The following is a 24507-nucleotide window of genomic DNA, read 5'->3' on the forward strand; positions in this document are numbered from 1 at the left end:
ACATAAAACAGAAAATAGCACCACCAGTAAATGTACTGTATATTACACAATGCGGTATGTAAAAAAGAACTAAGTACAGGAGTGTACCTTGTAACTGAACAAAATGTAAACAAAAGGGTTTGTGCAAAACAGCAATAGCAGGAGTCAAAAAGATGTGAAAAAACTGTAGAACATGGTCAGGATGGGGGGAGGGAGATGGGCTTCCCTCAGCCCTCTCAGGAAGTAGAGACGCTGCTGGGCTTTCTTGGTGATGGAGCTGGAGTTGAGTGACCAAGTGAAGTTCTCTGCCAGATGAACACCAAGGAATTTGGTGCTCTTGATGATCTCCACGGAGGATCCATCAATGATCAGTGGAGAATGGTCGCTCTGTACTCTCCCAAAGTCAACAACCATCTCTTGCATTTTGTCAACATTCAGAGACAGGTTGTTCGCTCCACACCAGGCTGTTAACTGGTGCACCTCCTCTCTGTATGCTGACGTTTTTGCTGATGAGACCCACTACGGTCGTGTCATCGGCGAACTTGATGTGATTCGAGCTGTGCATTGTTCAAGCTGAAGACACCTGGGGGGTATTCCAGAAAGCTTGGTTAACTTACCATTTGATAAATCATAACCTCTGGGTTGATTTACCCCAAACAGGCATACCATGAGTATGTCGGTTCCAAAACACCTGAGAAGAGTTAGTTTAATCAACCTCCAACTGGTTACCCAGAGGTAATTCGCGTGCACGGTGCATATATAAAGACATTTTCAATGGATCGCCGATTTCACGAGTCACCATGGAAACTCAAAGCGGAAAAAAGAGAGTGGCGTAGTTCACAGAGGCGGAGTTGGAGGTTTTAATGCACTCTTATAAGGAGTTTAAGCCAATAATATTAAAAAGAAGCAATACAGCTGCATCGGCTAAAGCAAAAGAGTTGGCTTGGCAAAAAATAACGGACAGAGTAAATACGTGAGCGTATTAAATTACAAATTTGGTATTGGCTCCTGTTTTATTATAATGCAAAATAATGAAGTATGACTTATACATCCTTTTGAATATTATATCACTATCGTGAAAGCGTTTACTTTTCCTGCCATTTATTTATTTAGTTTAAAATAATAATGTATATTCCTTATTTAATAAGGTGTAATCCTTCTTGAGCCTATATATATATATTGGCCTCTAAAATCTGTAGGTGTTCCTCTGGGCCATCTTCCTCAATACAAGGAGGGTGGCTCTCTCCTCTTATAGTGGCAATATTGTGAAGCACAACACAAGCCACTATAATGTCGCATGCCCTCTCTGGACTAACGCCCACGCAGACACTGAAACCGAGATTTGAGGATCCCTATAGTCATCTCCACCTTGGCCCGTGTTCGGCTGTGAGCCAGGTTAAACCGTGTCTGTGGTCAAGGCTCAGGTTCAGGGTAGGGTGTCATTAAATAGGGCAGACAAGGGTATCCTCTGTCCCCCAGCAAGTAACCATTGTACTGTCCTGTAATGATTGAAGTGTACAACACAAATATAGTAAAAAGGAAAAAAAAAAACAATTGTATAAAGTAAAACATACCCTGCTGAAATGTCTGGCATAATGATGACTCGCGGAAAATTCTGGCATCATGCACAGATCCTGGCCATTTTGCCTTGACATTGGTAATGATTTGGGTTGCCTCACATATTACCTAGTTAGTGAAAAAAGTACTGACTTGAATGATTTTAAGAAGGGAAAAAATTAAGTTGTTACCTGCACATTGATACTATGAATTGATTTCCTATTAACATAGTCTCCCTCATTTATTGGTGGAGCTTTAATAGGAATGTGAGTGCCATCAATGCACCCAATTACATTTGGAAACCCTGAAACAGAAAGTTATGGAAGTATAAAGTGTGCGTGTGGGCATTACGGTGGCCGAGAAGTGCAAAACACATTAACAAATCCAAAAACAAATTAACAAATCCAAAAACAAATTAACAAATCCAAAAACAAATTAACAAATCCAAAAACAAATTAACAAATCCAAAAACAAATTAACAAATCCAAAAACAAATTTACAAATCCAAAAACAAATTAACAAATTCGAAAACAAAACAACAAATCCAAAAACACATTAACAAATCCGAAAACAAATTAACAAATTAGAAAACACTAACAAATCCAAAAACAAAATAACAAATCCAAAAACAAATTAACAAATTAAAAAACAAATTAACAAATCCGAAAACAAATTAACAAATTCAAAAACAAATTAACAAATCCGAAAACAAATTAACAAATTCAAAAACACATTAACAAATCCAAAAAACACAACGACAAGCCAGACAAACCGGAAAAGGTAGGTATAGTTTGCGAATGGAAACTTACAGATCATTGGACAAGACACCTGTCAGTCAAGATATACAGGTGAGTGACAGGTGTCTCGTCCAATGATCTGTAAGTTTCCGTTCACAAACTATACCTACCTTTTCCAGTTTGTCTGGCTTGTCGTTGTGTTTTTTGGATTTGTTAATGTGTTTTGTGCAACGATTCAGACAAACCGGAAAAGGTAGGTATAGTTTGTGAACGTAAACTTACAGATCATTGGACAAGACACCTGTCAGTCAAGATATACAGGTGAATGACAGGTGTCTTGTCCAATGATCTGTAAGTTTCCATTTACAAACTACCTACCTTTTCCGGTTTGTCTGAATCGTTGCACGAAACACATTAACAAATTAAAAAAACACAACGACCAGCCAGACAATCCGGAAAAGGTAGGTATAGTTTGCGAATGGAAACTTACAGATCATTGGACAAGATACCTGTCCATCACCTGTCTTACTATCTTGACTGACAGGTGTCTTGTCCAATGATCTGTAAGTTTCCATTCGCAAACTATACCTACCTTTTCCGGTTTGTCTGGCTTGTCGTTGTGTTTTTTGGATTTGTTAATGTGTTTTTTAATTTGTTAATTTGTTTTCGGATTTGTTATTTTGTTTTTGGATTTGTTAGTGTTTTCTAATTTGTTAATTTGTTTTCGGATTTGTTAGTGTGTTTTTGGATTTGTTGTTTTGTTTTCGAATTTGTTAATTTGTTTTCGGATTTGTTGTTTTGTTTTTGGATTTGTTAATTTGTTTATGGATTTGTTAATTTGTTTTGGGTTTGTTAATTTGTTTTTGGATTTGTTAATTTGTTTTTGGATTTGGTAATTTGTTTTTGGATTTGGTAATTTGTTTTTGGATTTGTTAATTTGTTTTCGGATTTGTTAGTGTTTTGCACTTCTCGGCCACCGTAGCGAATAATGAATACATGTATAGATATAAATAATATGACTAAATATATATATAAAAAAAAAAAAAATATATATATATATATATATATATATATATATATATATATATATATATATATATATATATATATATACAGTGAGGAAAATAAGAGTTCTAAGTTCTCCCACTTAGAAATCATGGAGGGGTCTGAAATTGTCATCGTAGGTGCATGTCCACTGTGAGAGACATAATCTAAAAAAAAAAATCCAGAAATCACAATGTATAATTTTTTTACTATTTATTTGTATGATACAGCTGCAAATAAGTATTTGAACACCTGAGTAAGTCAATGTTAATATTTGGTACAGTAGACTTTGTTTGCAATTACAGAGGTCAAACGTTTCCTGTAGTTTTTCACCAGGTTTGCACAGACTGCAGGATGGATTTTGGCCCACTCCTCCACACAGATCCTCTCTAGATCAGTCAGGTTTCTGGCCTGTCGCTGAGAAACACGAAGTTTGAGCTCCCTCCAAAGATTCTCTATTGGGATTAGGTCTGGAGACTGGCTAGGCCACGCCAGAACCTTGATATGCTTCTTACAGAGCCACTCCTTGGTTATCCTGGCTGTGTGCTTTGGGTCATTGTCATGTTGGAAGATCCAGCCTCGACCCATCTTCAAAGCTCTAACTGAGGGAAGAAGGTTGTTCCCCAAAATCTCGCAATATGTGGCCCTGGTCATCCTCTCCTTAATACAGTGCAGTCGCCCTGTCCCATGTGCAGAAAAACACCCCCAAAGCATGATGCTACCACCCCTATGCTTCACAGTAGGGATGGTGTTCTTGGGATGGTACTCATCATTCTTCTTCCTCCAAACACGTTTAGTGGAATTATGACCCAAAAGTTCTATTTTAGTCTCATCTGACCACATGACTTTCTCCCATGACTCCTCTGGATCATCCAAATGGTCATTGGCAAACTTAAGATGTGCCTGGACATGTGCTGGTTTAAGCAGGGGAACCTTCCCTGCCATGCATGATTTCAAACCATGACGTCTTAGTGTATTACCAACAGTAACCCCGGAAACGGTGGTCCCAGCTCTTTTCAGGTCATTGACCAGCTCCTCCCGTGTAGTTCTGGGCTGATTTCTCACCTTCCTTAGGATCATTGAGACCCCACGAGGTGAGATCTTCCATGGAGCCCCAGTCCGAGGGAGATTGACAGTCATGTTTAGCTTCTTCCATTTTCTAATGATTGCTCCAACAGTGGACCTTTTTTCACCAAGCTGCTTGGCAATTTCCCCGTAGCCCTTTCCAGCCTTGTGGAGGTGTACAATTTTGTCTCTAGTGTCTTTGGACAGCTCTTTGGTCTTGGCCATGTTAGTAGTTGGATTCTTACTGATTGTATGGGGTGGACAGGTGTCTTTATGCAGCTAACGACCTCAAACAGGTGCATCTAATTTAGGATAATAAATGTAGTGGAGATGGACATTTTAAAGGCAGACTAACAGGTCTTTGAGGGTCAGAATTCTAGCTGATAGACAGGTGTTTAAATACTTATGTGCCAGACATACTGTACGAACGGCTCTACACGGCTCTACACACAGTTGCCTTTCCCACATGCTCTGAATCGCCCACACGGTTTGTCACATTTGCGATATGCGGTTTAACTAACGAATCTTTTGAAAAACGATAACGCTCTTTTAAATATTCATTAGGGTATGCAAACACATCAATACGTTTCTTATAACCCTCTCCCGACGAACAAAACCTCGTATAATTTGTGCTTCTACGTCCACAGGATCCTCATCAAAAGGGCACGCCGAAGTTACACTGAAACATAACCTGCTCCCTAGCAGGTTATCTTAAGAGAGTCAGTTGCTATGGTTACATACATACCCAGAAAGTTACCTCCGTTTTTGGAACCGAAAGTTGAGGTTATCCACGAACTTACCCTTAAACATACCCAGGTATGTCACATAACCTGCTTTCTGGAATACCCCCCTGGTGTCTTTTGTTTTTTTCTAATTTTTTCATCTTAGAAAATTCCCCTTATTTTCCTGACTTTGCCTTCTTTTTTCAATTCCCCTAATCTTCGGCCTTTGTTTTCCACCCCTTTCTTGTGGTTCCATATTTGGATTTCCTGCTCTCCTCCATTACCCTTATTTTCGGCTTTTCTTTGGTTTAATAAAAAAAAAAAAAAAAATGTGTTAGGAAGTTTTTCCTATCTGGCTCGAAGGACCAGATGTTAGGAAGTTTTCCTCTCTAGCTCATCTGGTGTGCGCTGATCAGGAATTGTACTCGCCCCAGCGCGTCGGTAAAAACACGGTACAGGATTCAGAACACTCATCTTTACTTGGTATAGGATAGATCGTATATGAGGTGATTCTTGCTATCTTCTGTTAGTTGCTGTTCGGTAGGTTGCCTGATGCAGAATGTAAGCTGAAAGGCCACTGCTGAATGGTCAGTGCTGAATGACAGGTTGCACGGTGTCGAATGGCCACTGGTCAATGACGACTGCTGCTCGGTGTTCTGGAGTTTTATACTCTTGGTGGAGGACGATGCACTGTGATGTCACGAGTAGTTGTCATAGCTTGGTAAACTGTATGTCTGCCTCTAGTGGTGAAGCATGGAAATACAACTGAGTAGGAATCCTTTCTTACACTGCTGCCCCAAATATGCATAGCATATTTGCTCCTAAAACTTAGTAAAAAGTCTGTCGGTTTGATCTTGGTGTCGTCCTCATCTGCTATCTCTGGTAGATTAATGAGACGGGTACTTGGCCGTGTGTATAATCGACCTCTAACATTGACCTCTGCAGATCTTACTTGTCCATCTGCTCCAGGGAATGTCCTTAACACTCTCCCAATCAACCAAAGGGCTCGTGGTAATTAGGGATCAACAATCATAACGACAGACCCAACTGCAAGGGTTTTAGTCTCTGCCTGCCATTTGTGTCGTAGTTGGAGATTGAGTAAGTAGTGTCTCATGAAGCTTGACCAGAAATGATCAGTGAGTACTTGACTTTGTCTCCATCGACGTCGTCCTATGGATTCATCGGCAGGGTATATTACTTGAGGTAAAGAACTGTCTGGCCGCCCCATGAGCAGAAGATTTGGGGTAACTGGGTCTAAATCTGTTACATTGGAGAAGACATAACCCAGAGGTTTGCTATTAAGGATTCCCTCTATCTCGATAAGTACTGTTTGAAGAACTTCTTCTGATACTATTTGTGCACCTTCTACTGTACGGAGGGCTGCCACCAAAGCGAGGGGCATTAGGTGGGTTGAACCGAAATTCGATTTTCTGTTTGGCTAGATGCCGTTGAAGTCGCTGGCTGCAATTCTTTAAGGCATCCTTTAACTCTCTCTCTCTCCACCCTGGAAGTTAGTGCCTTGGTCAGATATCAGTTCTGAGGGGGTGCCTCTGCGTGCTATAAATCTCCTCAGCGCCATGAGGAAGGAACCAGGAATCATCTATAGCTGTGAGAAGCTCAATGTGTACACATCGAGTTGTAAGACACTTAAAGATTATTCCCCAACTTTTCTCCAGGCGTCTGCCTATTTTGATTTGGAAAGGTCCACAACAATCCATACCAGTACTGTAAAAGGGTGGTTTGTGAAGTCTTAAGCGTGCTGGAGATAGATCAGCCATTTTAGGGTTCTCAGGTTTAGCCATCCACTTTCGACATTCCATGCAGTTATGCAGGGATTTTTGAATTGCTTCACGACCTTAGTATCCAGACACTTCCAGACACTTCTCCTCATTTCAGCAAATACACGTTCTGGTCCTGGGTGACACATTTTACTATCATAGTCTTGAATGAGTAATTTGGTGGCTCGATGATGAGTTCTAAGCCTTCGGTACGACGTAGGCATCCTCCTACCCGTGTAAGCTGACTGGCATTGTCGAATTCTGGGGCTAAAGTGAGTAATCTACTTGTAGTGAATACGGGCTTACCAGAGTTTAGTTGTTCGTATTCCTCTGTGAAAGTGTTAAGACGGTTCTCACACTATCTCACACACATCCCTTTGTCTGTTCAGTGTCTATAGAGTATTTACGATGTTAGTATGTAAGGTAAACAGGGTGTCTTATCTGGGCTCACACATCTCTGGAAAACCTCTCCAAGAATTAAGTTTCATTTGGGCATTATAAAAATCTAACAGTTTTGGTGTCAGAAGCGAGATACTTTCCGGCAATATCTGAAAGGAGATCACGCATCAAGGTAAGTTTTAGGATACTTTCTTGTTTGCGGGGATTGTCCCGTTTGCCAGCTAATAGGGCTGCATGTGTGTTCGCGTCTTGGTTATGCATTAATTGTTTAATTAATAATAATTTCCTTTGGTGGGATGATTTCGTCGCGACATTGTTTTCCTCACCTTAGATGTAAAATGCAAGATTAGAAGACGTATTTTACGGTCTGTCTAATATAGGCGATATTGTCTGAAGTATCCAAAAGAATCCACGATAATTTTTATATGCCCGGAAAAAATTGATACAAAATTTATTGTTTAAAAAAAAAAACAAAAAAAAAAAGTGAGAGAAAAGAGAAAAGGAACTAAAGAAAAACTGACATTTTGAAAAGACTTTCAAATTTTTCAAAAGACTTCAATCTTGTTTTGGCTTTATAGTCTATTTTTTTCTCCTAACTTACAAAATTTGTGATCCAATTGGAGAGACTGGATTACTTTTTTTGTTTGAAGACTGCGATCCCCCTGGTGCCTAGCGCAGCTGTATTGTCTAAGTGTTATGTGTTGTGTGTATCGTCTGAGTGTTAAGTGTTGTGTGTCTGTTCTTTGTTCTGTGTAAAGATGGGTCATGACATTTCTCACTTATTGCCGGAAGAAAATCCCAAAGATTTTATGTATAGGAATTGTGCCGGTTATTAAATTAATCCTTATTTAGATTATTTGGCATTTTGGAGTGACATGGTGTCACATCTAGATACTTTTTCCTAGAGATTTAGATGCTGCTAGAGGTTTCTACTATGCTTCAGGTTTTGTTAACCCATTATGCTCTGCACTGCAACAGGAAGTGGTGCATTCCAGCCTCAGCACAAAACTCAAGGAGGAGGTCCCAGGGAAAAGGGGAAGTTCATCTTTTAGAGAATAGATAGATTTCCAATTTCATGTCCTGTAACTCACCTTTTGCCTGTGGTGACACCGACTGGTACAAATTTTTATCTTAACTTTACAATAATTCCAAACTCGCCTTTAAACCTTTTAGGAAAAGATATGATGCACAAAATGGGAATGGAAATTCTGTTTTTTGAAACCAGTGTCTCACTGTCTTTTCCTTCTGTCCTCATGCTCTCAACCGAGCCACAGCCATATCCGGAAGATTTCCAGGATAGTACAGAGGTCCTGCCTGATGAAACAAATTTAGGTGAAGTTAACCCTAAATTATGGGCATCTCACGAAGATGAGGCAGGTTTAATCCAGGTAAAACCGTATCATGCACTCATGAAAACACACCATCCGATTTTTGTTAAACAATATCCATTGTCGAAAAAGAAGAATGTTGGCATTGCTTTAGTTATTGACAATTTATTGTCACAAGGTGTTTTGATTGAGACACATTCACCGTATAACACACCGATTAATCCCGTCTTGAAGGCGGATAAAAAAATGCTGGAGGTTAACACAAGATTTACCTGAGATTAATAAAATAGTTTTTCCATTAGCTCCTTTGGTGCCCGATGTAACTACCATTGTTAACTCTCTACCAGAGAATCACAGATTTTTTACTGCGATTGATCTTTGTTCTGCTTTTTTCAGTGTCCCTTTGGCCTCAGAGACGCAGCCGCATTTCGCGTTTACCTATAGGGGACGTCAATTCACCTGGACCCGTCTTCCTCAGGGTTTCGTTGACTCGTCAGCCGAATTATACTAACCCTTTTCACCTATATGTGCACGAACATGGTGGTACGGCTGCAGGGATCCTAGCCCAGGAACACAGTGACAGATATCGCACTGTTGTGTATCTTCCCAAATCTTTAGACAACATAGCACAAGTGTTGCCTTTGTGCTTGCGTGCAGTGGCTGCTGCGGCTCTGATGGTCCAGGATGCTGAGAAAACGGTGCTGTCACATCCTTTGATACTGTACACCTCACATCAGGTAACAGCTATTTTACACAACCTCAACACACAACATATGACAGCACAACGTAGATCTGGTTATGAAACCACACTCTTGGCAACGGAAAACTTAACTATTAAGCCTTCTTCTCAGCCTCATTCAGCTGTAGTAGCTCTGCGTGATCTGCTAGACGATATTGACGTAGATTGTTTTGACGACGCACATGATTGCCTTAAACACATTGAACAAGAGACCTCTTGTAGGCCCGATCTTTTAGATACAGCCCTGGAAGAGGGGTATTGCCTATATGTACATGGTTCATGTTCAAAACCTTCTGATGATGTGTATTTATGTGGATATGCAGTTGTAAGATTACCTGATGTAATAGTTGAATTTAAATCATTACCATACACATCAGCACAAGCTGCAGAGTTGGTGGCACTTACAAGAGCATGTCAGTTGTCTGAAGGTAAAGTAGTGACTATATGCACTGATTTGAAGTATGCTTATAGTGTTGTGCATGATTTTGCCAAAACATGGAAGCAAAAACACTTTAAAACAGGTGATGGAAAGCCCATAGCACATGAGACAGAGAATGCTAAAACGGTTGTTAAAATATTAACAAAAGAGATCATCCCTAGGTTTGGTATTCTTAGTGTGATTGAAAGTGATAACGGCACACCTTTTGCTTTGAAGGTAACAACTTTTGGCTCAAAGCTTAGCAATTGACTGCCATTTTAATATTCCCTGAAACAGTTGAGAGCCCATGGAAAGATCCTTTCTTTATAGTAGAAAGGGGGCCACCTCTGGGGTGAAGATCTGACTCACTTGACTGTTTTGTTTAGCTTACCCTGATACATGCTCTAGGTCTAATTTCTTTAACTATATGTGCATAGTTGTAATTACACTCCTTATTCTCTATGAATACATTATTCAGTGAGAAGAAACTGTACCTATATACCTGATAATACTGCTAATAGACATATTAAGCAAGCACTGAGAAATAATTGTCTCATGACGTCTTGGAGAACGTGAAACAACTGCTGAACAAAGTTTTTTGAGAAGATTAAGAGTTTGTTTACAAGTGTTGAACACTATTTTGTTTTAGGAATGATTCTTTTATTGATTGTTGGAATTGTACTTTGTATGTTGCCATGTTTAATGATGATGGTAAGACAGGCAATAAAGGCCTTGATTGGAGTGTTGATGATGAAGGATTATATGCATGTAGGGAAATAATGAAATGGAATCTGTATGTTTTGTTTGTCCTTATCTTTTCATTTGCAGTTTATGTCACTGAATCTGTTCCCAGGATGAACATCCTATGTTTTGGTGTGTGATGCTAAATCATAAATGATTTAAAGTGGCCATTGTTAGTGTTAAGACGGTTCTCACACTATCTCACACACATCCCTTTGTCTGTTCAGTGTCTATAGAATATTTATGATGTTAGTATGTAAGGTAAACAGGGAGTCTTATCTGAGCTCACACATCTCCGGCTAGTATATCCTCTTGTCTAAACAGGTAACAACTTTAGGTCAGCCTTTCTCTCCTCTGTGTGTATATATACATTCTGTGTCTGCAATAAACCTGAAGAGGAAGAACATTTCCTGCATTGCTGTGTATTTCTTCTTCCCAGATATTAGAAAGGCCTACGGGCATCGCAGGTCATATGGAAAACCTCTCTAAGAATTAAGTTTTGTTTGGGCATGATAAAAATCTAACACTCTGGAAAACTGTCTTGTTGAATGTTACGAAAAACGAGATGTTCTGCTGTCACATAGTTCTTAGCTGTAGGTATACTAGGTTGATTCAAATCACTTTGACAGTGTTGAACTGTGGCTTCAACAAGGTCTTTCCAAGAATTGTACTCACTGGGATCTAAGGGCTTTGATGTTTGTGTGACACCGCAGAATATACTGGCTCTCCTTTCCACTTTAACTTCAGGGGTTTTAAGGGATGGCAGGATTGGCCAATCTGATTCATCTTGAAGTAAAGGGTGGGCCTTGACTCCACCTGTTTGGTGTAACAAGCTCTAGTCTCTCAATCTCTTCATTATATGCAACTCCCTTTGCGGGATTCTTCGCCAACCGCCTCTCTATTCTTCTTAAGTTAGGCATAACGGAGTCCTTAGAGGTACAGAGTTGTGGCATATTAGCTTTCCTTAAAAAGCGGAGTTGCATAACGATTCACTCCATCTACTATCACCCTGGTTGTTCTGGTTTGTAGTAAATCCATTGCCACTTGATCCTCCTTTGATCGCGTGACTAATTTTTCATTTCTGTGAGGAATAGTATCACCTTGCCATAGTCTCTCTACATCCCGGGATAGTTCTTCCATTTGAGGAGTGATAGAGATATGTAAACATTGTTAAGGCTGTAGCTGTTGCTGCAGAAGGCGTGTTGGACCTTGTAATGTGCAGCCTAGTCTAGTTCTAATAGCTGCTGGACCTCCAGTGGGCCCTAGGCGTACAGGCTCAACGGGTGTTATAAGGTGAGGATGGTCTGCTCCTATCAAAAGGAGGGTTTGTACTTTATCAATGGGCTGTAAAGGAATGTCCTTTAGGTGTTGGTATCTCTGCTGGAGTGTTGCAAAGGGATAAGAGTGTTCAGCCAAACCTAAGTGCTCAGAGGTAAAGGCATTCTGTATCCAGTAACTCTGTTGGGGCTGCGATATAGAGCGTACTCTAAAGGAAACTGCTGCCCCATCGGGTTTCTTGATATCTTGTCGAATAGTTCTTAATGTTAAATCTTCCTTCTGTCCTTGTAGCCCTAGTTTCCTAGCTGCAGTTGGGAGTAACATAGTCCTTTTGGACCCGTCAACAAGTATTGCATAAGTGTTCAGGGCTCGATTTTTGTGTTGTAATACAACGGGAATTTTAGCAGAACATGTTTGGAACCTTCTGGCCTGTCTAGATACAGGGTTTCGTTTGTGGAACTCACTAGACAGGTACTTTTCCTTTGAGGTCGGCTATTAACCGACCTCAAAGGAAGGATTTGAAGATGTTTCCCACTGCACAGACGACAGGGTTTCTTAAGGGTACAATCTTTAGCTAAGTGTGATCGTCCACATTTCCAACAACGCTTGTTGTCTTTGATTCACTTGATCATCTGATTTGTACTGAACGCCTGTAAAGTGGTACACTGGCTTAAATAATGTTCGGTACTATGACAGTATGGGCACAGAGGTCTGCTCTGTTCAGATCCCCGTGCTGGCTCGGACTGATGTGAGGGCTTCAGCACTCGAGTAACTGCTTCTAGGGGGCGGTCAGCTCCATGCAGGACAGAAGCGAGTTTATGCTTTGCCACTGGGCTTGGTTTGGGCCGTACCATCTTACTTCTCTGATACTTTCTCTGATACTTTCTCTGATTTAAGTTCTCAGAGTCTTGACACTGGTATTCAAGCTTGAGCCACTCTGCCAGATCCGGTAGAGTGTAAGAATTTTGATAAGGCAGGTGTCGTTTGAATGAAGCACGCAAACCCGGAGGTAACTTGGTGAGTAAGCGTGTTGCATGTGAGGTGCACCGTAGTTCGCCATCTTCCTCTGAGCCTAATGAGTTTAGGAGACCCACGAGAGCTTGAATTTGGAGGGCAGCAGATTAAAACTGGCTATATCTCCAGGCTCTACATTAGGGGCATCCATAACTTCTGCTATCTTAGTTAGGGCTAACTGAAAGGGTAGTCCATATGTATTATTAAGCATAGTCATTGTGTCAGTGTATGGCTGAGAGGAATTCAGGAAAGAGTCTGCTATTAGGTGAGCCTCTGCAAACTTGAGGTGTCCTAGGAGAATCTGATACTTAAAGAGTTTAGTTGCATCGGGAGGGAGGATGTTATCGAGGGCTAACTTTAGATGAGTGAACTCTCTAGGGTCTGGACTGGTGAAATTTGTAATTGTTGGATGCGGGCCCTTATAGGACGTGTCTGGAGATACAACACTCTGAAGCCGCTCCATCAGAGGAGGATATTGTAGATTAGGTAGGTAGGCATATGTATCTATATCTGACTTTAAGGTACTCTTACTAGGTGGCACTTGGGGTCTGCGGAACTAGGTTGTGAAGTATAAGGCTCTGGCTCTGGCACCACTGCCTCAGGTGGTTTATAGATAGTCCTGGGCAATGGGACTGGAGTCTCTATGACCTGCTGTGGTCAGGGAGCTAGCAGAGCTGTCTGCTGATTTACTGTTAAATTCTGGGTATCCTTATAAAGGACCTTAAATTGTCGGAGTTCCTCCAAAATGACCGCCATATCTTGACGGAGTTGCCTGATCTCCTTTTCCATGTCATGAATCTCTGACTTATGCCTAACGGGTGTGAGGGCAGCCTCGTCCTCGTGTTAAGAAGGCTCCTCCTCTCCATCACTTTCGAAAGGCAGTGTGGTGAGCCACGGTCTATGTGGTTGTATGTTAACATCCGAATGCGGAGCACTAGTAGCTCCCGTAAAAGCGTCAATGTCTTCCGCATGCAAACCTAAAGGAAGGGAATCACTATAATCGGGGGGTAACACACTAGATTCATTTCTCATTGTGTTTTGCTGTGTTTCATGTGCTTGTTCTCGTGAACGCTGTGTAGGGTATTGCACCTCATAGTCTTTAAGGTTGCTCTGACATCCTACTTCTGTGGTAAGTACACTTATCTGGCTCGAAGGACCAAATGTTAGGAAGTTTTTCCTATCCGGCGTGCGCTGATCAGGAATTGTACTCACCCCAGCGCGTCAGTAAAAACATGGTACAGGATTCAGAACACTCAACTTTACTTGTATAGGATAGATCGTATATGAGGTCATTCTTGCTATCTTCTGTTAGTTGCTGTTCGGTAGGTTGCGTGATGCAGAATGTAAGCTAAAAGGCCACTGCTGAATGGTCAGTGCTGAGTTACAGGTTGCATGGTGTCGAATGGCCACTGGTCAATCTCGACTGCTGCTCGGTGTTCTGGCCTTTTATACTCTTGGTGGAGGACGGTGCACTGTGATGTCACAGGTAGCTTGTCATAGCTTGGTAAACTGTATGTCTGCCTCTAGTGGTGAAGCGTGGAAATACAACTGAGTAAGAATCCTTTAAATACAACAGGCCTCTGGAGTCTGAGACAACAGTCCTCTGGAGTTTTTGACCCCTTGAGAGATTTTGACATGCTCTTACATTTGGTTCTTTTTAGTTGCTTTTAAAATATATTATTGACAAAAGGCTTATTACACTGTATTTAGCACAAACTGGGCTACCATAATATGTAAACAACTTATGTGTTTGTTTGTATTTTTTGACAAAATAAGGTTTATGCGTGGTTTTTGAAAAAGCAAAAAAAAAAAAAACTCACTGAAATAAGGCCACAAAACCTATAGTAAACATGTTTCCCCAAGACTTTTTGAGAACAGATCTTCTAATGTAGGTTTTTTTATTTTTAATCATGTGAAAATCATCCTGCCTGCTCATTCACATTAAACAATAGTTAGATTTAAAATTTAAAAGACACTTTCTACTTTGAAAGGCCATATGCGAAGAGGCGTTGACATGCTGTTACTGACAGCTTCGTAGACAATGGGTCGCATAATGAGCTGTCGATTACATAATGAGCTGTGGATCACTGAGCACAGGATCACAGTGAGAAGTACAGTACTACAACAAGGAATGTGTTTCCTTTGTGTTTATTAAAAATACACATTAGCAAGGACAGCATTAAAAAGGGAATTGTGTAACAATAAAACAATACAGTACAGTATGTATAAAAAATAAAGAGTGCAACAAAAACTAACACAATACATTACAGTAGGGTTCTGCAAATCCTAGCCTGTAGGGCTACAATACTATGCATTAAATAATAATAGTGTATCTATTTGAGGAATCGGCAAGAACAAACAACTTGAACTCCCACTTAGTTGGCTTGGCTTTCATGTACTGTGTCCTCCCAGTGTTAGCTTTGCATGCTACCATCCTCTCATCCACGGCTAAATGTCTTCTAGGATGATAAATTGCTTTGCATGTCTTACGGATTGTGTCCATAAGCAGTTTCACTCTGAACAGACGGTCATGTTCAGATGTGCCCCTCATTCTGTCATTTTCTTTGTCTGTATCTGGGTGACTCATGCGTACATTCCACGAAATTGTCCTGTATCTGTCTCTTGACATAATTGTTGCTGGAAAGGGAACTGTGAAAATTCTGCTCTGTCGCCAGTAGTCTATGATGGAGGGCAACTTTACCATTGCCATGTAAAATAAAAGCCCAATGTAGCGATACATCTCACTCACGGTTACATCTCTCCATTTGTATTTGCGTCCCTTGGCTATTGACTTGGCAGCTTGAGCATGTGTGTTGTGGCACAAAGTTGACACAACACTGTCCGGGAAAAACATTTTAAATAGACTAAATGGAGAATGAGAGTCAGAAGACCTCAGTTGAGGTTCAGGTTCACGTGCGGGCAGGAATCGCAGAGTCTGTGGAACTGTGTCGTTATCTGTCTGATCCTTCCATGACATGGTGGACTGTGTGTGCTGCCTTTGCCCTTTTTGGAGCAGGTGCTTGATCACATCTGTTTATGAAACACACACACGAACATCACTAATTGTGTCATTGGTAAAGTTGTTTGCATATGTCATACAATGCAATAATGATTCAAACTAAATATAATTTAAGAAAATACAAAATATGTACTTATTTAGGATGATTCTCGGTCAAACTCAAAATGGAGCGACGCCTGCGTGGCCTGGTGTGAGTTTTCAGTAAAGGCAAGGGTGATGCAGCCACATTCCTAAAAATAATCAAACAATATATTTTAGGATGATGAATACACTTGAACAAAATATATTTGTTAGCATGCATTGTACAGCCTATAGGCCTATTTGTTGATGGGGAATAGGACAAATAAATGATTGTTGATGGGCCATAGACCATAATGCATCTCAGACATTTACACCATCACCATTTAGAGCTGAGCAAATAATATTGTCATTGATAAAGTTGTTTGCATATGTCATACAAAGCAATAATGATTCAAACTAAATATAATTTAGGAAAATATAAAATATGTACTTACTCAGGATGATTCTCGGTCAAAATGGAGCGACACCTGCTTGGCCTGGTGTGAGTTTTCAGTGAAAGCAGGGGTGATGCAGCCACACTCCTAAAAATAACCAAACAATATATTTTTCAGTATTTTTGATGAATACACTGGAACAATATATATTTGTTATCTACATTGTACATATAGCATTTACACCTCAGCATTCCGGAACATCTCTGCTAGCTAACACTACATAACAGCCTTTCAGGATGATCAGTGACACTAACCAAAACTGAACTGAGGCTAAAATATTACTTTTATATAACGTCAACAATATTTAGAGCATACAATTACAAACAGTTAATGTTACAAATGAGCAGATATTGGCGGATTTTTGTTGTAACATTAAAAGACAATGCTGACAAAAGCTAGGCAGAGATGTCTACAAACAATATGGGTTTTATATGGTCAGAAGACTAAATAACTTACTCATCATAGCAACTTGCTGGAAAGTCCTCTCTCTTCAAAATGCAAACGCTCCTCGTCGGAATCGCAATCTTCTTTGGATGAAAAGGTAAATTCTCTGGCATTGTTTTATGCCACTGTCCGGGGGGCGTGTGTGTGTGGGTGTGTGAGACTCAACGTGTGAACTGTTTTACCTGTGAATAGCGGGGGGGGGGGGGGGGGGGGGCGTGTCTGGTCGCAGCTTATTACCAGATAATGAGCTGCGGTGGAAAATCCTTGCCTCTACTTGGTTTCACATGATTTATATTCATTGGAAAAATGTTTTTTTTCACCGACTTATTGTAAAACTACACACTTGAAGCTGTCTAAAGATATATTTTTTATTTCCGTGTGTCAGCTATTGGCCGAGTTTCAGCGCTTTTTGATGACGTGTTTCTAAACAAAGTTTACGCAGACAAAGGCGACAGATGGCGCACCCTGACTATTTTATTCTTCTTCTTCTTCTTTCGGCTGCTCCCATTAGGGGTCGCCACAGCGGATCATCCGTCTCCATACCACCCTGTCCTTTACATCTGCCTCTTTCACACCAACTACCTGCATGTCTTCCCTCACCACATCCATGAACCTCCTCCTTGGCCTTCCTCTTTTCCTCCTACCTGGTGGCTCCATCTTCAGCATTCTTCTACCAATATAATTCATGTCCCTTCTCTGCACACGTCCAAACCATCTCAATCTCGCCTCCCTCACCTTGTCACCAAAAAACATCCTACATGTGCTGTCCCTCTAATAAACTCATTTCTAATCTTGTCCATCCTCGTCACTCCTAACGAAAACCTTAACATCTTCAGCTCTGCTAACTCCAGCTCCACCTCCTGTCTTTTACTCAATGCCACTGTCTCTAATCCATACAACATCGCAGGTCTCACCACAGTCCTATAAACTTTCCCTTTCATTCTTACAGATACCCTACTATCACAAATCACTCCTGTCACTCTTCTCCACCCACTCCACCCTGCCTGCACTCTTTTCTTTACTTCTCTAACACACTCTCCATTACTTTGCACTGTTGACCCCAGGTACCTGAACTCCTCCACCTTCTCCACCTCTTCTTCCTGCAACCGCATCACTCCACTGCCCTCCCTCTCATTCACACACATGTACTCTTACTCCTACTGACTTTCATTCCCCTTCTCTCCAGCACGGCCGGGCTCAGCCTGATCCCTGGACACGGAAGCTAGTTTTAGGGACGTGGAATGTCACCTCGCTGGCAGGGAAGGAGCCTGAGATTGTGCGTGAGGTTGAGAGGTTCCGACTAGAAATAGTCGGGATCACCTCCACGCACGGCTTGGGCTCTGGAACCACACTCCTCGAGAGAGGATGGACTCTTCACCACTCTGGAGTTGCCCATGGTGAAAGGCGGCAGGCTGGTGTGGGTTTGCTTATAGCCCCCCGCCATGTGTTGGGGTTTGCCCCGGTGAATGAGAGGGTCGTTTCCCTGCGCCTGCGGGTCAGGGATGGGTCTCTCACTGTCGTGTGTGCCTATGGGCCGAGCGGCAGTGTAGAGTGCCCGGCCTTCTTGGGGTCTCTGGGGGGGGTGCTGGGCGGTGCTCCGACTGGGGACTCCGTCATTCTACTGGGAGACTTCAATGCCCACGTGGGCAGCGACAGTGACACCTGGAGGGGCATGATTGGGAGGAACGGCCCCCCTGATCTGAACCCGAGCGGTGTTCACTTATTGGACTTCTGTGCTAGTTACAGTTTGTCCATAACGAACACCATGTTCAAGCATAAGGGTGTCCATCAGTGCACGTGGCACCAGGACACCCTAGGCCGTAGGTCGATGATCGACTTTGTGGTTGTTTCATCTGACCTGCGGCCGTATGTCTTGGACACTCGGGTAAAGAGAGGGGCGGAGCTGTCAACTGATCACCACCTGGTGGTGAGTTGGATCCGATGGCGGGGGGAGGAAGCTGGACAGACTCGGCAGACCCAAGCGTACTGTGAGGGTCTGCTGGGAACGTTTGGCCGAGTCTTCTGTCAGAGAGATCTTTAACTCCCACCTCCGGCGGAGCTTTGACCGGATCCCGAGGGAGGCCGGAGATATTGAGTCCGAGTGGACCTTGTTCTCCACCTCTATTGTCGAAGCGGCCGCTCGGAGCTGTGGCCGTAAGGTCTCCGGTGCCTGTCGAGGCGGCAATCACCGAACTCGGTGGTGGCAACCGGAAGTAAGGAATGCCGTCAAGCTGAAGAAGGAGTCCTATCAGGCCTGGTTGGCTTGTGGGACTCCTGAGGCAGGTGACGGGTATCGGCAGGCCAAGCGAACTGCAGCCCGGTTGGGCCTGGGAGGAGTTCGGTGAGGCAATGGAGAACGACTATCGGCTGGCCTCGAAGAGATTCTGGCAAACCGTCCGGCGCCCTGGGAGAGGGAAGCAGTGCCCTACCGGTGCTGTTTGCAGTGGAGGTGGGGAGCTGTTGACCTCAACTGGGGATGTCGTTGGACGGTGGAAGGAATACTTCGAGGATCTCCTCAATCCCGCCGTCACGTCTTCCATTGAGGAAGCAGAGGCTGAGGGCTCAGAGGTGGACTTGTCCATCACCCAAGCTGAAGTCACCGAGGTAGTAAAGAAACTCCTCGGTGGCAAGGCACCGGGGTTGGATGAGATCCGCCCTGAATACCTCAAGTCTCTGGATGTTGTGGGGCTGTCTTGGCTGACACGCCTCTGCAGCATCGCGTGGCGGTCGGGGACAGTGCCTCTGGAATGGCAGACTGGGGTGGTGGTCCCTCTTTTTAAGAAGGGGGACCGGAGGGTGTGTTCCAACTATAGGGGGATCACACTTCTCAGCCTACCTGGGAAAGTCTATGCCAGGGTACTGGAGAGGAGAATACGGCCGATAGTAGAACCTCGGATTCAGGAGGAACTGGAGGGCTGGAGGGTTCGTGGGGGTTTGCCCGGCCAGTCCGCATGTGTTTTGTGGATTTGGAGGGGGCATTCGACTGTGTCCCTCGCGGCGGCCTGTGGAGGGTGCTCCGGGAGTGTGGGGTCCGGGGCCCTTTGCTGGGGGCTGTCCGGTCCCTGTGCGGCCGAGGCGGGAGCTTGGTTCGCGTTGCCGGCAGTGAGTCAGACTTGTTCCCGGTGCATGTTGGACTCCGGCAGGTTTGCCCTTTGTCACCGGTTCTGTTCATAATTTTTATGGACAGAATTTCTAGGCGCAGCCAGGGGCCGGAGGGTGTCCGGTTTGGTGACAACACAATTCCGTCTCTGCTCTTTGCAGATGATGTTGTCATGTTGGCTTCATCAGACCAGGACTTTCAGCACGCACTGGGATGGATTGCAGCCGAGTGTGAAGCGGCTGGGATGAGAATCAGCACCTCCAAATCCGAGGCCATGGTCCTCAGTCGGAAAAGGGTGGTTTGCCCACTTCAGGTTGGTGGAGAGTTCCTACCGCAAGTGGAGGAGTTTAAGTATCTTGGGGTTTTGTTCACGAGTGAGGGAAGGGTGAAAACGGGAGATTGACAGACGGATCAGTGCAGCTTCTGCAGTAATGCGGTCGATGTACCGGTCTGTCGTTGTGAAGAAAGAGCTGAGCCGCAAGGCGAAACTCTCGATTTACCGGTCAATCTACGTTCCTACTCTCACCTATGGTCATGAGCTCTGGGTCATGACCGAAAGGACAAGATCCCGGATACAGGCAGCCGAAATGAGCTTTCTCTGCAGGGTGGCTGGGCTATCCCTTAGAGATAGGGTGAGAAGCTCGGTCACTCAGGAGGAGCTCAGAGTAGAACCGCTGCTCCTCCACATCGAGAGAGGTCAGCTGAGGTGGCTCGGGCATCTGTTCCGGATGCCTCCTGGACGCCTTCCTGGGAAGGTGTTCCGGGCGCGTCCCACTGGGAGGCGACCCCGGGGAAGACCTAGGACACGGTGGAGAGACTATGTCTCCCACCTGGCCTGGGAACGCCTCGGTGTCCCCCCCTGAAGAGCTGAAAGAAGTGTCTAGGGAGAGTGAAGTCTGGGCATCTCTACATCATCTACTCTTTCCCATAACTTCATGGTGTGACTGATCAACTTAATTCCCCTGTAGTTACTGCAGGTCTGCACATCTCCCTTATGCTTAAGGATCGGTACCAGCACACTCCTTCTCCATTCCTCAGGCATCCTCTCCCCTTCCGGAATCCTGTTAAACAATCCACTGCCATCTCTCCTAAACATCTCCACGCTTTTACCGGTATGTCATCTGGTCCAACCGACTTTCCATTCTTCATCCTCTTAATCGCTGCTCTCACTTCCTCCTTACTAATCCTATCTACATCCTGCTTCACCAACTCCACATCCTCCAACCTTCTCTCTCTCTGATTTTCCTCATTCATCAGCTGCTCAAAATACTCCCTTCACCTTCTCAACACACTCTCCTCACTAGTCAACACATTTCCCTCTCCATCCCTTATTGCTCTAACTTGCAGTACATCCTTCCCAGATCGGTCCCTCTGCCTGGCCAATCGGTATAAATCCTTTTCTCCTTCCTTAGTGTCCAACCTCTTATACAGCTCCTCATATGCCTTTTCCTTGGCTTTCGCCACATCCCTTTTTACCTGCTGCCGCATCTCCTTGTACTCCTGCCTACTTTTCTCATCACTCTGTCGATCCCACTTCTGTTTTGCCAACCTCTTTCCCCTAATGCTCTCCTGCACTTCCTCATTCCACCACCCCGTCTCCTTATCTTGCTTTTTATTTCCAGATGTCACACCAAGTACTTTTCTAGCTGCCTCCCTCATCACTCCTGCAGTAGTTGCCCAATCATCCGGCACCTCTTCACAACCACCAAGCCCCTGTCTGACCTCTTCCCTGAACCTCACACTACATTCTTCCTCCTTCAGTTTCCACCATCTCATTCTTCTTTCAATCCTTACTTTCCTCCTCTTCTTCTTCACCTCCAAAACCATCCTACAGACCACCATCCGATGCTGTCTAGCTACACTGTCCCCCGCCAACACCTTACAGTCTCCAATCTCCTTCAGGTTGCATCTCCTGCATAGCACATAGTCCACCTGTGTGCACCTTCTTCCACTCTTATACGTCACCCTATGATCCTCCTTCTTCTTAAAATACGTGTTCACCACTGCCATTTCCATCCTTTTAGCAAAATCTACCACCATCTGCCCTTCCACATTCCTCTCCTTAAAACCATACCTACCCATCACCTCCTCATCACCTCTGTTCTCTTCACCTACATGCCCATTAAAGTCTGCCCCAATCACCAATCGTTCTTTCCTAGGTACACCATCTACCACTTCATCTAATTCACTCCAGAATCTTTCCTTCTCCTCCATCTCACAGCCAACTTGTGGAGCATAGGCACTGATGACATTTATCATCATCCCTTCAACTTCCACCTTCACGATCATCACCCTATCAGAAACTCTATTCACCTCCACTACACTCTTACTGTACTCTTCCTTCAGAATCACCCCTACACCATTTCTCTTCCCATCCACACCATGATAAAACAGTTTAAACCCACCTCCAATGTTCCTGGCCTTACTCCCTTTCCACTTGGTCTCCTGAACACACAGCATATCTACCTTTCTCCTCTCCATCATATCAGCTACCTCTCTCCCTTTACCCGTCATAGTACTAACATTTAAAGTACCAACCCGAACCTCTACTCTCCTACACTGCTCCTTTTCCTGCCGTCTCTGTAGACGTCTTCCTCCTCTCCTTCTCCTCCTTCGACCAACAGTAGCCCAATTTTCACTGGTACCCTGTCAGCTAACGATACCTGTGGCGGTCGTTGTTAACCCGGGCCTCGACCGATCCGGTATGAAATTCTCATTTGTGATCCGCATATTTCATTTGATTTGATTTGACCCTGACTATTTTATTCATTTAAAAACATACAACATTTTGTTTATATAGTGAGCATACACAAATGAAAGTAGACCATTTACAGATTTAAATGATGTATTACTATGACATTTTGATCAAATATGACCGAGCAGTTTAAGCTCTTTTTGCTGGCATCTGAAAAAAAAAGCACGTTTGGGCGCCAGCGGCAATTCAGACTCCAGAGGGTTAAACCTTCACTCTCTCTGAGTACAACCAGACATCGCTTCAGGCTTTCACGTGTGGACAATCATTTTGTGGCCTATTTTGTTTTCCTGCATCTGCAATGGGTTTTCTTCTTTTATTATTTTTATATTGCTGTTTGCTATTCTACTTTTATTGAATCTAGCTATATTAGTGTACTTAGATTGTCGATTCGCATGTGTTTGACTATATACTCTACTTGGTAATGCAAGTACCTAGGTTTTACTTCATTTGTATTTTCTGAACTCATGGTTACATAGTGTGTTGAGCTTCACAGAAGATATCATTTGTAAGCCTGTCATTTTTCTATGCACATATCAATCTTATGGTTTTTGTCACTGTGATTTTACCCTGTTTTACATCTTATCTATGTTGGTTTCTTTTGTTCAGCTCCACCACACAGGCATTCTGGGACATCTCCTAGGAGCGTTCTCCGCAAACAGTATCGCCAATTCCAGCTGTTCTCTCTCGCCACTGAGGTTGCTTGATTTATTGAACACCTCTCTAGCCCAACTTTTCCAGAGAACCCCTGTCTGCCTCCTCGCATCGTGCAGAGTACCTTTATGCGTGATATGGGCACACAGACCTCATCTGATCTCTCTGCTGTCTCTCATCAGCAAACCCAAACCTATAATGTAGACCTTGACGATGACAACTGTATTCCTGCAACAAAACAACAATCGATTATTCTCCTACTTCTCCGGTCCTGTCACCCATTTATTATGCTCCCTTACCTTCACCTTCACGACTCTGAACCTGATTACTCCCTCATGTCTTCTGCACCTGCTGAGGCGCACAAGCGTTTCTTTCCCAATAAACATGCTCAAATCTCCTATACGCATTGTCTTTGTTCTCTGTCTCTTCAACACACTCATAACACCAGTCAGACTCTATTATACTCTCATACATGAGTGCGTGATTATTATTATTTTAATTATACTTGGAGTAAATAGGTTACATGAGTTTGGTTAACATACAGGCTAAATAGATTTTGCAAGCTACTTCTATTGTATCTAATAAGTTCTATACTAATTATTACGTCAATTTGTTGGATTAATATTGGTTTGGTTAAAACACACGCTAAATAGGGTTGATTAGAATATTTTTCTTGACACAGTGAGGGTGGAAGCTGGGTCTCGGTGTGCCTCATGACGAGCCTTTCGAAGCACTTCATCACGATGGGTGTGAGCGCGACGGAACGATAGTCATTCAGGCAGGAGACTATAAACTTCTTTGGCAGGGGAATGATGTCATCGTCTTGGAGCACATAGGAACAAAGGTACTGCTCAGGGAGATGTTGATGTCAGTAAAGACATCTGCTAGGTGTTCTGCACATTCCCTGACCACTCTGCCACTTTGTCTGGTCCAGCAGGCTTCTGTGGGTTAACTCTGCATAGAGTTTTCCTCACTTCAGCTGTGGTTCAACAGAGCACCTGGTCAGTGGGAGGAGGCGTGGTCTTCCTCGCCGCCATGTTGTTCTGCACATCGAACCAAGCGTAGTAGTCATTGGATCTGGGAGGGAGGCATCATGGTCACAAGCAACTGATGTTGTTTTGTAGTTCGTGATCGCCTGGATGCCCTGCTACATGTGCCTGGTGTCTCCCGTGTCCTGGAAGTGGCTGTGGATTCTCTTGCCGTGTGCGTGTCTCACCTCTCTGA

At 43.4% G+C, this 24507-nt stretch overlaps 3 long non-coding RNA genes across 3 annotated transcripts in view; all 3 read right to left on the bottom strand.

The window, feature by feature from the left end:
• Nucleotides 1-9786, bottom strand: part of LOC310733403 — a 61378-nt gene extending 51592 nt beyond the window's left edge. The window contains exons 1-2 of the long non-coding RNA XR_014535712.1: nucleotides 9714-9786; nucleotides 8976-9683 (exon numbers count right to left, since the gene is read on the bottom strand). This is a non-coding gene — a long non-coding RNA (uncharacterized lncRNA). The remainder of the gene's footprint in view (nucleotides 1-8975; nucleotides 9684-9713) is intronic.
• Nucleotides 9787-10217: 431 nt separating this feature from the next.
• The window catches only part of LOC310733427, a 447063-nt gene continuing 432773 nt past the window's right edge, over nucleotides 10218-24507 (bottom strand). Inside the window, exon 2 of the long non-coding RNA XR_014535741.1 lies at nucleotides 10218-10703. This is a non-coding gene — a long non-coding RNA (uncharacterized lncRNA). The remainder of the gene's footprint in view (nucleotides 10704-24507) is intronic.
• LOC310733421 lies at nucleotides 14932-22836 on the bottom strand. Its single transcript, XR_014535733.1, has 4 exons — nucleotides 22636-22836; nucleotides 16790-17246; nucleotides 16334-16420; nucleotides 14932-15829 (listed from the first exon to the last, which is right to left on the bottom strand). It is a non-coding gene; the product is annotated as an uncharacterized lncRNA (long non-coding RNA).

The sequence above is a fragment of the Silurus aristotelis genome (assembly GCF_946808225.1).
Source record: "Silurus aristotelis genome assembly, chromosome: 11".
Taxonomy (NCBI): Eukaryota; Metazoa; Chordata; class Actinopteri; order Siluriformes; family Siluridae; genus Silurus; species Silurus aristotelis.